This window comes from Poromitra crassiceps (assembly GCF_964638095.1).
Source record: "Poromitra crassiceps genome assembly, chromosome: 11".
Lineage (NCBI taxonomy): Eukaryota > Metazoa > Chordata > Actinopteri > Beryciformes > Melamphaidae > Poromitra > Poromitra crassiceps.
In genome coordinates, this window is record NC_139643.1 from 23,586,333 (window position 1) to 23,598,656 (window position 12,324).

A 12,324-nucleotide genomic window follows, 5' to 3' on the forward strand; every position below is an offset into this window, starting at 1 on the left:
GTGCTCCATCCATCTCGACTCCCATAAATGGGATAAATGGGTCGACATGCAGGACAGAAACAGAGTGGTCACACACACACACACACATATATATATATATATATATATATATATATATATATATATATATATATATATATATATATATATATATATGAGACACGACAAATACAAAACTGAGATTTACAATACTTCAGCTTCCATATTCCAGAATGTAAGATAACAAACAAACAAAAGTCATATAGAAAAATAGTACATGTTCATTACAAACAGCATATTTTTTCTTCTTTCCCAGGCATTACTAATACATTGAGCTATATCTAAGACTCTCTTATTAAAGAAAAATTCAAGTCTAGGCACATCCTGTAACCAAAAAGCTTCTGGGTGAACAACATCAAACACTTTTTCATACATTGTGTGTCTCAGGTCATCGTACAGAGGACAATAAAACACCAAATGAATTTCATTGTCTATCTCCCCAAGGTCACAACATAAACACAACCTGTCCTCTTCTGGAACTGTGTTGAATCTACCGGGTTCTAACGCCAAAGGGAGGGTGCCGGATCTGAGTTGTGCACAGACCACATGAAAGGACACATGAAAGGAGCTGCAGATTTATACAGGTATGTACTATGACCCTCTTCTTCTGACAGCTAATCCATCCAGCATGGTTTAATCATTAAACAATCAGCAGGGATTATATGAATTTTGCTCCTTGTTTGTCAACATTGGAGTAGAATAAGTTTGTTTGATTAGAACGACAGCAGCAGCTAGCCTCGTTAATCCTGACCTCTCGACCAGCCTTCCTCTACGCTGTCTGACGGGATGGAGGGAGGAAGAGAGAGGAGAGCAGGTCTGGATTATCCTGCTGTGGAGGGAGGAAGAGAGAGGGAGAGCAGGTCTGGATTATCCTGCTGTGGAGGGAGGAAGAGAGAGGGAGAGCAGGTCTGGATTATCCTGCTGTGGAGGGAGGAAGAGAGAGGGAGAGCAGGTCTGGATTATCCTGCTGTGGAGGGAGGAAGAGAGAGGGAGAGCAGGTCTGGATTATCCTGCTGTGGAGGGAGGAAGAGAGGGAGAGCAGGTCTGGATTATCTTGCTGTGGAGGGAGGAAGAGAGAGGGAGAGCAGGTCTGGATTATCCTGCTGTGGAGGGAGGAAGAGAGGTCTGGATTATCATGCTGTGGAGGGAGGAAGAGAGAGGGAGAGCAGGTCTGGATTATCATGCTGTGGAGGGAGGGAGAGAGAGGAGAGCAGGTCTGGATTATCATGCTGTGGAGGGAGGAAGAGAGAGGAGAGCACGTCTGGATTATCATGCTGTGGAGGGAGGAAGAGAGAGGAGAGCAGGTCTGGATTATCCTGCTGTGGAGGGAGGAAGAGAGAGGAGAGCAGGTCTGGATTATCATGCTGTGGAGGGAGGGAGAGAGAGAAGAGCACGTCTGGATTATCATGCTGTGGAGGGAGGAAGAGAGAGGAGAGCAGGTCTGGATTATCCTGCTGTGGAGGGAGGAAGAGAGAGGAGAGCAGGTCTGGATTATCATGCTGTGGAGGGAGGAAGAGAGAGGGAGATCAGGTCTGGATTATCATGCTGTGGAGGGAGGAAGAGAGAGGGAGATCAGGTCTGGATTATCATGCTGTGGAGGGAGGAAGAGATAGGAGAGCAGGTCTGGATTATCCTGCTGTGGAGGGAGGAAGAGAGAGGGAGAGCATGTCTGGATTATCATGCTGTGGAGGGAGGGAGAGAGAGGAGAGCAGGTCTGGATTATCATGCTGTGGAGGGAGGAAGAGAGAGGGAGAGCAGGTCTGGATTATCATGCTGTGGAGGGAGGGAGAGAGAGGGAGAGCAGGTCTGGATTATCATGCTGTGGAGGGAGGAAGAGAGAGGGAGAGCAGGTCTGGATTATCATGCTGTGGAGGGAGGGAGAGAGAGGGAGAGCAGGTCTGGATTATCCTGCTGTGGCCCCCAGGGCAAGCCTGGTCTCCCCTCCCCCCTTCCCCACCTCCAGCACTTCCAGTGATTGCCATTCAGCTCAGTGACCTGTGAATCTGCCTAAGGGCGGACGTTCCATTTGCCTTGGAACTTGGGAGTCCCATGCAGCTGGGAATGACGTCACACGTGAGTCGACAGCGTTCCAGTAAAACAGTCAGAAAACCAGCCAGGGTTAGCTCTAGCCAGGCTAGTTATTGTTAGCAATACCGGTTGCATTATTTTGCGGTATTTTGCGCATACAAACACCGTAGCAACATATCCACAGATAGAAGTTAGACAGTACTGTGTGTACAACTGATTTTAATGAGACACAATCAGACAGAAGTGCTAGTAAACAGTGTATTAGGGCTATACAGCTTTCACTACTGTTGATGCAGGAGCTGCCATCTTGGATTTTGAGGTTGAGGTTGGTGATGGTTCCCCCGAATTTCAGAGTAGGAGATCCGAGTTCAGGTGACGTGCAAATGGAACGCAGCATTACTGTATCATTAGGGAAAGATAGGCGACTACTTTAGAGCGCCCCACAAAAGTGTTAAACAACTATTATGCCTCTTTATGATCAATTTAGAAGAAATATGAAATGATTGACTTCAAAACTAAACTCTTTCATCTTGTTCAGCTCCTACTTCATGGTAACGTGGGGGGTGCATTTGGGGGCCGATGCAGGCTAACATGGAGGCTACACTCAGCATCTGTGAAGTGAGCCGCTGCCAAGAGATCAAGTCAAGTCAAGTTTATTTGTATAGCACATTTCATACACAGAGGCCATTCAAAGTGCTTCACATAAAATGGTTGACAGGAAAATAAAAGAAGAGAATAAAATGGACATTTAAAAGCATCACAACAAAACTTTAAAAAAGGGTATAAAAAGTGCATTAAGCAACAGGCACAGCAGTTGCAAAAAGAGCTAAAAACTTATAGAGGACTCATTGGGTTTGCATAATAGACTACGGTATATAAGATCATATCATTTTTGTTGTGTGCGCTCCTGCATTTCAGTTTTAACAGACTGCATGGGAGGTTTGAGGTGTGAACTCTGAAGACAGGAGGGGAGAATCTGAAATGATAAAACACCAGCAACCTAAGTAGTAACCATATGGGTATTTGGTATCGGCGAGTACTCTGAGTTAGAGGTCTTCACGGGTCCAAAATCACGGACCCGGACCCTAATGGACCCGGGACATTTGTGCCCGGACCCGGAGTGGAGCCGTCTATTATTAGAAATCTGAGACCCGGCCCCGTTCAGAACCGATAAATGTCGGACCCGTGTGGACCCGTCTATTATTAGAAATCTGAGACCCATGCAGATCCGAGAAATACCGAGGCAGAGACTAGTGGTGCCGACGTCAAAGTAATAACTAACGTTATAGCATATTCTCCCCTGGTTGACGCTGTCGAGCTGCTGCCCCGGACACTGCCTGACCGTGACGTAGGCTAATGCATATTATCCATTCATCCCTGCCAAGAAATGTGTAATAAAAAAATAAATCCACGTTTTCTGTTATTCTTCTTGCTGACTGAAAAGCCACATGGCTAACGTTAAATGCGAAGGGACACGCCGCCAACATCTTAACTGTGCGTGCATTAGAAAGTGCGTTTCACAGTGAAACATGGGGGCTGCTACTGTTAACGCTAGTTAGATAGTACAGTAGTGGCAGTCTCTATGCTACCGCCGTTCATTTGCCCAAAAACACACACAACAGCGCTAGAAACAATCACATACATGTTGTGACTTGTGTACTCACCATGCGATCATCAAATAATAATCCAAAGTACGGGAAACTGTCATTTTCAGTAAATGAGTAAATCCATAGCGAGAGGAACCAGCAAGACTCTTGCTGGTTCCAAGAGGGTTACCTCTCTGCAACGAAAATCACTTCCTTGTTTGCCTGAGACGCATGTGTACCCATGCGCTCACAATACATGCGCCTCATGTAAACGAGGAAGTAATGTAATTTTCGTTGCAGATGGGAACGCTCTTTGCTACTTATTTTCTCTATGGATTTACTTGCAGTTTGTGACAACAAGCCTCACGTGCGCTGTTTTGATGCGTTTCTCTCGTGATCAGCGCTGATCACGGGTCTTCTCGGATCCACTCTTATTACACATAAGGATAAATAGACCCGGACCCGTGGGGACCTTAATTGACCATAAGAAATATGGACCCAGCCCCGTACGGGTCTCAGGTCGGGTCTCGGGTCCTAGGGTCCTAGTAGACCTGTGAAGACCTCTACTCTGAGTAAATGACTGGTAAGTAAATGACTCTTTCAGAGAAAAGGTTGTGCTGCACCTAGTAGTAGAAAGGATGGGTTGGGATTCAGGGGGCCTCACTCTTGTCTTTGCCCAGGAGGACCTCAAGGAAATCCACCGGGCTGCAACTGCAATTATTGAATTCAGATTCAGACTAGTTTTGAAGGGCAATTCAGTTTCAGCCTACTGTACCAAATCAACACTATAAAAAAAAGCTCACAGGCAAGCAGCAAGCAACAACGATGACATGACATGACATAATGACACAACATGACATAGCATAGCATGAAGATGGCTGAGATAGTACATAATATAGCTACAATATACAATATACAGTTAGGTTACGAATGTACATACAAACCCTGAGCTTTCGGGGGCCCTCTGTGGTCCGGGGGCCCCAGGTTATGATGAACCCTGCAGCCGGTGCTGTTGGTAAACCAGACACTGAGGAAGAAGAGGGGGACCCAAACTGAAAAGACTTCTCCCTGCTGATGTGTTTTACCGATGTGCTCCTCACATATTGTGTTAAGGGTAATTTACTCTACTTTATTTCTTCAACAGATTCGTCTGCGCTGCCCCTCACATCTGCTTCTGGAGTTGTGCGTGTGTGACAGTCTACCAGCAGACTTAAGGTACTTCTGATGAACTACACTAATTGTCTGTGACATTCAAATGGACATTACAAGATTTGTACAGTGCGACTAACTGCTGCATCTGAACTGGGCCTTAAATTTGACAAATTGGGGACCGAAAGATTAGACAGAAGCATCACTAGGGTCATTTTCTCATCTAGAATTTTAATTGGTCTGAATCAAAAGTGAAGTTGTGGCAGTTCTTCATTAGTGTCTCTTTACCAGTGTTGGGACTAACGCGTTATTAAGTAACGCGTTACAGTAACTAAGTTACTTTTTGCGGTAACGAGTACTGTAACGAATTACTTCATCAGTAACGTAACATACCGTAAATTCCGGACTATAAGCCGCGGCTTTTTTCCCGTTTTTTGGCCCCTGCGGCTTATATAACGGTGCGTCTTATCTATGGATTTTTTCAGAAAAAAAAATTCAAATACAAATAAAATCTCTCTTTTTTAGCACTCTTTCTACCTATAAATCCACTTCTGTTTTAATTTCCTCTGTTGCCCTCTTTTCACCACACCGCGGACACTGTGTGCACTGTCGAAATAAACAAAGGTGTTGTGTTATGTTGTTTTGTTGAAATGTTATGGTAATATGGTAAATGGGAGCTTCCTCAAACAGCCAACAATCCCCTCTGTGCGTGAACCCTTACATATGGTAATTACGGTAAGCAAAGTTCATCAGCCCGGAATCACAACAAGAGGAGCAGTCTCTCTCTCACTCACCATGGGGAAGGTACGCAGAAAGTCACACGACGCAGCTTTCAAGCTGAAAGCAGTCGAACTCGCACTAAAAGAAACAAACAGAGCAGCAGCGCGTACCCTGGGCATCGATGAGTCAATGGTGAGACGTTGGAAGAAGCAGCAGGAGCAACTGTCTCAGTGTAATAAGACAAAAAAGTCCTTCAGAGGCCACAAAAGCAGATGGCCGGAACTTGAAGATTCCCTTGAGGACTGGGTGTTGACCCAGAGAGGAGACGGCCGAGGCGTTTCCACGGTGCAGATCCGACTGAAGGCCAAAACAATCGCCACCGAGATGAAAATTGAACATTTCAGAGGTGGGCCATCTTGGTGCTACCGATTCATGAGACGAAAGGGACTGTCCGTCCGGGGGAGAACTACTGAACAACTCCCTCCCGACTACCAGGAGAAAATCACAAACTTTGGCGAATTCACACAAAGGAAGATCACGGAATATTATAGGAGTGTGAAAACATCCACAATCACCAACGGGTTCCAAAACGCTGGACTGCTGCGGGATGAAAAGGATGACGCCGCCACAGCTGGCGCTGAGGGCCGTCAGAGGCTTCAGAGGCTGTTCGATGCCGACAGTGATGAAGAGGAGTTCGTTGGTTTTGAGTGACAATGAAGGAGAGAGGAGAGTGGTTGACGAAGCCACCCTGAACCTGTTCGTTTCCGACACTGAAGATGAGGACTTTGGTGGTTTCAGTACGCAGGAAGAAGAGGAAGACGAGGATTAGTGACTTGACTTCTCTGGTTACAGGTTTGCTGCACATATACGGTAGCCTATAATTGTTGTGTGATTTTGTCTGGGGATTAGTGACCTGACTTTTGTTTTGTTTTGTTGAAATGTTAATAAATGGGAGCTTCCCCAAACAGCGATCTCTTTCCCGACATTCCTCTCTGTGCACGAACCCTTTCATATGGTAATTAAACATCAAAACACCCGCGGCTTATAGTCCGGTGCGGCTTATAGAAGAAAAAAATAGTCAATTTTGGTGCTGCGGCTTATAGACCGGTGCGTCTTATAGTCCGGAATTTACGGTAGTTACAATTATTGCGGTTTAAACAGGCTCGTTAGTCGTTACTTCACGATTCTGTGCGGGACCTACAGCAGCGAGGGTAGAGAGGAAAATGCGAGTCTGACGGCGGTCTGATGAGGAAGTAGGCTAATCGTGCGGCACTTCTATACTTTGTAATGTTACTGGACCAAATTCTGATAGTGAAACGGGTCATTTTGCGCGAGCTGTGTTGTGTACAGTAGCGGTGTTCACTTCACACCGCTCGGCGAGTCAGCAGCATGGAGCCCTCTCCTCCTCGCTTCTCTCAGGCTGTCTGTCACCAGTGCCCTGCTGCACCCAGGCAAGCACAGCACTCGTCTCTCACTCACAGATTCCCCTCGCGTTGGAGGGTGTTCACGATGTGTTTCGCGTTGTTTGTTCATGAAATGGGAAAAAAAATGCCTGCAAGTCTGCTGCCTTTTGGAGATGAACTGCTATTAAAGGCAGCCGCGACGAGCGGCTGCTGCTGAGTGTCACTCCGCTTTTACAAAGGGTAACCACAGTGTTTATGTTGTTCAGCCAGGATATTATAGATTACTGATACAGTTGTTAATTATACACTGCCAAAAGTGTACTGGCTACTTTTTGAAGGCAATAATAAATATGCCTCAATGCCTAAATGTTGTGTTTTCTTGTTCCACTACTTTTTGTCGTAGTGATAATGGGTACAATGATCAAATTTGACAGTTGTCTTGTCCCACACTGTGCTACAGCAACCCCAAAATAATGTGTGTGCATTAATAAGAGAATTGAGAGTTAAAAAAAAAAGTTACTCAAAAGTTACTTTCCTAGTAACTAGTTACCTGGAAAGTAACGAGTCAATTAAAGTAACTGAGTCACTTTTCAGAGCAGTAACTAGTAACTGTAACTAAGTTACAAATTTAAAGTAACTTGCCCAACACTGCTTCTCTGCTCCACTGTGGAGCTCTCCGCGGTGCTGAACATGTGCTGAGGCATTTTGGCCAACTGATTAACCTTATTTCTCCCTCCTTTCAGCCACTGTTGCCCCCTGTGCTGGACAGTCCATTGCAGGCAAATGATGGGAGAGGAGGTAAGTCACTGGACGACCCTGACATGGACACAATTAAATGAATGATACATTTGCAGGACACTCTGTAAAAATGTCTCATTGTAGATTTCAGATGCTCCGAGGGTTTGCCCGACGGTCGTCCTCGTACCACCGACTTGTCTCTGAAGAGGAAACGGGTGGACTGCAATGGAGAGATGGAGGCTCCTGAAAAGACAAGGTATTTCCAGATACATGGCCTGATGTACACACTGATGCACTCTTTCACTTGGGGGAATGAATGGGTGAAGTGCTGTCAGAATTGAAAGTTGAGTCTAATCTCAAGTTCACCTTTGGGCGAGTCCTACAGTTGACAGTTGTGTATGACAAGCTAATTAGTGTATTGATTTATTTATGAATACATTTTTACATTCTAATGAAAATGCCACCTCTGACTTGTTTGCTGAAATGTGTCATTATTGTTCCTTGTACAGGTCCTCTTGCTTCAGACACCAGGATTCAGAGCAGTAAGGTTGCCATGAAGAAACAGAGGCTCCTGAAAAGATGACAGTATCTCGACGCACGCAGACACTCAGACACACACACACACAGTGACAATCTTTTTTACTGCACTTGATGTTGTCTTATCTTTGACTTATATTTTACTTATGATGTTTTTACAGTTTATGTTCATTTTATTTGAGCCATAAATAAGGCTGAAGAAAAATGTTCCAGTTGGACTCTATCTATTCTCTCCATTCTTTGTTTTATTATTGTACATAATGTTTTTATTGTTTGGGGAAAGTTGTTGTGTTTCTATGACTGCATGTTTACCTGCCACAGAAAAGGTGCTATTTAAAAAAAAAAAAAAATGTATGTATTTTCATACTGTATTGAAGATGGAAGCTTGTTTTTGTGCAGTAATATAAATACAAAACAGTCTGTATACTGTTATGAAACCGTTTTAATGAACATTTCAAATAAACCAAATGTTTGATTATACCAATTTGTATTTTTCTGATTTTAGTTAGCGATAATTAAAGACATTTACATACTGTAGCTTTAGCCGATGCTCCTATTCAGAGTGACCTACATGTACCATAAGCAGGTCGAGACACTTGCGTACACATGGCTGCTTATGAACCTGTAACCTTCTGGTTATGGGACAGTTTGACAACTTGATGTCTCCTAATTCTTTGTTTTGATGACAATTCATTACTTTGAGTTTAAAGCAGTATGCCCAGGCATTGTGCTCAAAATGCTATGAATAAAAATGTGCTCTGTAAGTCACTATCAGAGTTCTGATAGTAAATAAAGGTCGCAAAATCCAGAGTGCAAACCAAGTCCAGTCTTTTCATGTCAAGGACCCATACTGTATGCACACATCGTTTATTGATTAAACAAAAATGTAATTCAAATGTATAGCCTATACAGTGTAACATGCATTACAAAATATATAGAGATATAATAGAATATAATAATATAATATATACAGTGTATACAGAACAAAATATAACCTGTGATTTTTTTTCAACAAAAAGAAGCATCAAATACATTTTCTCACTTGGACATATACATGATATATAGCCTACACTCAAATCAAATACTGTAAATACAGTCTGCAATGGGCAAAATGCAAAAAAACAACACCACAAAAAATAAAGGGGGGGATCATTGGGGGGATATAATAGACCCTTTTCACGGGGGGGGGGGGCATTCTGTGTCGAAAAGGCAGAACAAACACAGGTGCAAGCAAAACACTAATGAGGGTTTCCACATTCCAATCATGGGAGTTGGAAACCCTCAGTGTTTTGCTTGCACCTGTGTTTACCCTGCCTTTTCGACACAAAATGGCCCCCGTGAGAAGGGTCTGTCTGTTTCCCAGGTCAAGAGTGTCACATGACTGTTCAGCTCCCAGCGCCCCGCCCACCGTGCCACCTGCTTATTGGAGGATGAGATGTCAATCAAATTTTCACCGTCAAGTTTGAATCTTGTTTCGTCCAGGTTCAGTGCAGTTATATTACTCAGTCGACTCAGTCTACACATAACAGCGCAGTGATGGATCTTCTCGCAAGCAAGGTAATGCTAGCACATTTGATGGTTACATAACTTACAAAGCTCCGAAATGTTTTCCGAGTTATATTTGGAGGAAGAATTTAACACAAGAACCTAACGTTAATTTCAGTAAGTGGGCAAATGTCAACCACTTCAAGACAGCGCAGTTGGCTAGCCATATTAACATAATGCTAGCTACCGCAAAGTCTTACACTCAATTAAATCAGTTGACACGGAAGATCTGGATTCAAACATTTCTAACATTGCCAGATTCGACGTTGCTACCAAATTTTGTAGCTACAAGCGTTTGTAAAAAGAGAGAAAAAAAAAGCTAACGTTAGCATGCAGGTACAACTTGCTAGTTAACGTTAATTTGCTAGCAGTAGCTAACAACCAGTGTAATTATTGTCTGGTTAATGTTTACATTTAACCGTGAACGACCTAGTTTCTGAAAGGGTAACGGCCGTTAACATTAAAGCAATATGCTTTCGTGCATATTGCTCTGTATGCTTTCGTGCATATTGCTTTGATGTTAACGGTCGTCACCCTTTTTAGAATAGCGTCAGTAGGTCATTTACCAAAGACGTACGGTTAGCCTTTTTTTTCTTTGCGTGTGTGTAATGTGAGCCATGTCTTCACGCTATTATCAGTTTATTTGCATTTCGTTGCTGTTTGTTGCCAACTGAACTCAATTGGTTACAGCGAGGCAGCAATATTGTTTTGACAGCAGCATCTTGGCCGAGTGAAAATGTATTGATAAATGATCGCTTATATATGTCTTTATTTTTGTTCCTCTGTTACGAACAGATTCGTCAGAGCAAGACCATCCCCTTTTGCTCTGCACAAACCTCCTACAGTATGCAGCTCCTGGACTGGCCCCCCACCTCTCATGGCTCCTCTGCCTCCTCTCCTTGGTCGCACGACTCGGGCTACACCTCCAGCAGGTTAGTTGTTTGATATTTAAACCCAACACATTCAAAACTCTTGATTTGTACCATGGCACTATTGCCACAGTTTCATCGGTTGTCAAGACTAGAGGCAAATTCAGGTATTTGAGTCAGAGATGGGTACCTTCACTTCTCCATACCTGTACATGGTCAAATTGCCTCACAGTTTACAACATTTGAAATCATTTCACACATCATGTCTGTCCCCATTGAAAGCTACATTACATTTACATTACATTACATTACACATTGTAACTACAAAACTGCAAAAGCATGCTTATATACTAAAATATGTCAATTACATTATAAATCTGCTATTGGGCAGAATAGATAAGTTTAACTTTGCATTGATACAAAATTAAAGGGATGACTTCAGACTCATACTGAATTACTTCCCCAACAATTTTTTCTTGCAATCCATGACTTGCATAATTTCATATGGATAATTACGCTTCACTCTGTTTAGGAGTGTCCCATGTGACGACGAGAGCTTCAACGGCCATGCTGAGCCGATGTCTTACCGTGAGAGGGTGCAGATCAGTATGGAGATGATGAAGGTGCCTGCTGACAAGCTGTGGGAGGTGGTGGCCATCATTGAGGCCCGGGAGACCCCTTTGCAAAGGAGCCCAGAGGAGATTGAGGTGGACGTTACAACGTTTCAGCCCTCTACAATGAGGGAGATGCAGAGGTGCATTATGAGGTGTCTGAGGAAACGCTCCAAGAGTGTTAGCAGTAAGTGCAATTCCCTCCCGTTCCCTTAAAGCGTTGCTTGTCAGCTATATTTAGCTAGACATATTCTCTCTGAAGCCCTCTGAGACATGCTTGTGAATTAGGGCTATACAAATAAACTTGACTTGACTTGACTTGCTCTTTCGACCAATGCATCTTTTTTAGATTGAGAGTTTCATGAAATACATATTTTCTTTACTTGGGATTGAAGTTTGACATTTTTCTTTGTCCCACAGGAAAAAAGTGCACCCCTCCGCCCGCTGCCTCCTCTTCCTCCTCATCCTCCTCATGCTCCTTGTCTCACCCCTGGCCGTCTCACCCCTCCTCCTGCTCCTCGTCTCACCCCCGGCCGTCTCACTCCTCCTCGTCCCGTCCCACATGCACCCCTCCGCCCGTGGCCTCCTCTTCCTCCTCATCATCCTCCTCCAAGGCGAGCAAGGTTGGCTTTGTTTAATCCACAGTTTGCAATTCCAGAGTACTACGATGTTTATTCTGAATGAATCTCAATACTCAATTTGAAAGAGATTACTAATGAACTCTGATTTGTCTGTTTTTAGGGTATTTTGTTGAACAACGCTGACGCTTGGGCGAGGCTGATTCAATATTATAAAAGCAGGAAGGGGCCAGAGTCTGTCTCCTCGTCCTCGTCTCACCCCTCCTCGTCCCGTCCCACATGCACCCCTCCGCCCGCGTCCTCCTCTTCCTCCGAGGCGAGCAAGGCCAGTGCTAGGCCTTTGAAAAGGACCAGGCCAGAGTCCGCCTCTGCTCCGCCGGCCGTTGCTCCCCCACCAGAGAAACGAATGCGGGTAAGGAAGATGATTGGGCTCATTATGCCTTTTGAATTTACAGTATGAGTGTTGCATGAGACTTGATCATTTTTTAATTGCTTTGTCTAAATGCAAATTAAGCTTATTG

General features: G+C 44.1%; 1 long non-coding RNA gene across 1 annotated transcript; it reads left to right on the top strand.

Annotated features, from left to right (window-relative positions):
- The first annotated feature begins 264 nt into the window (after positions 1–264).
- On the top strand, positions 265–8,680 carry LOC310785641. The gene is made up of 5 exons (XR_014553188.1): positions 265–623; positions 4,798–4,868; positions 7,669–7,723; positions 7,808–7,919; positions 8,173–8,680. It is a non-coding gene; the product is annotated as an uncharacterized lncRNA (long non-coding RNA).
- The last annotated feature ends 3,644 nt before the right edge of the window (positions 8,681–12,324 follow it).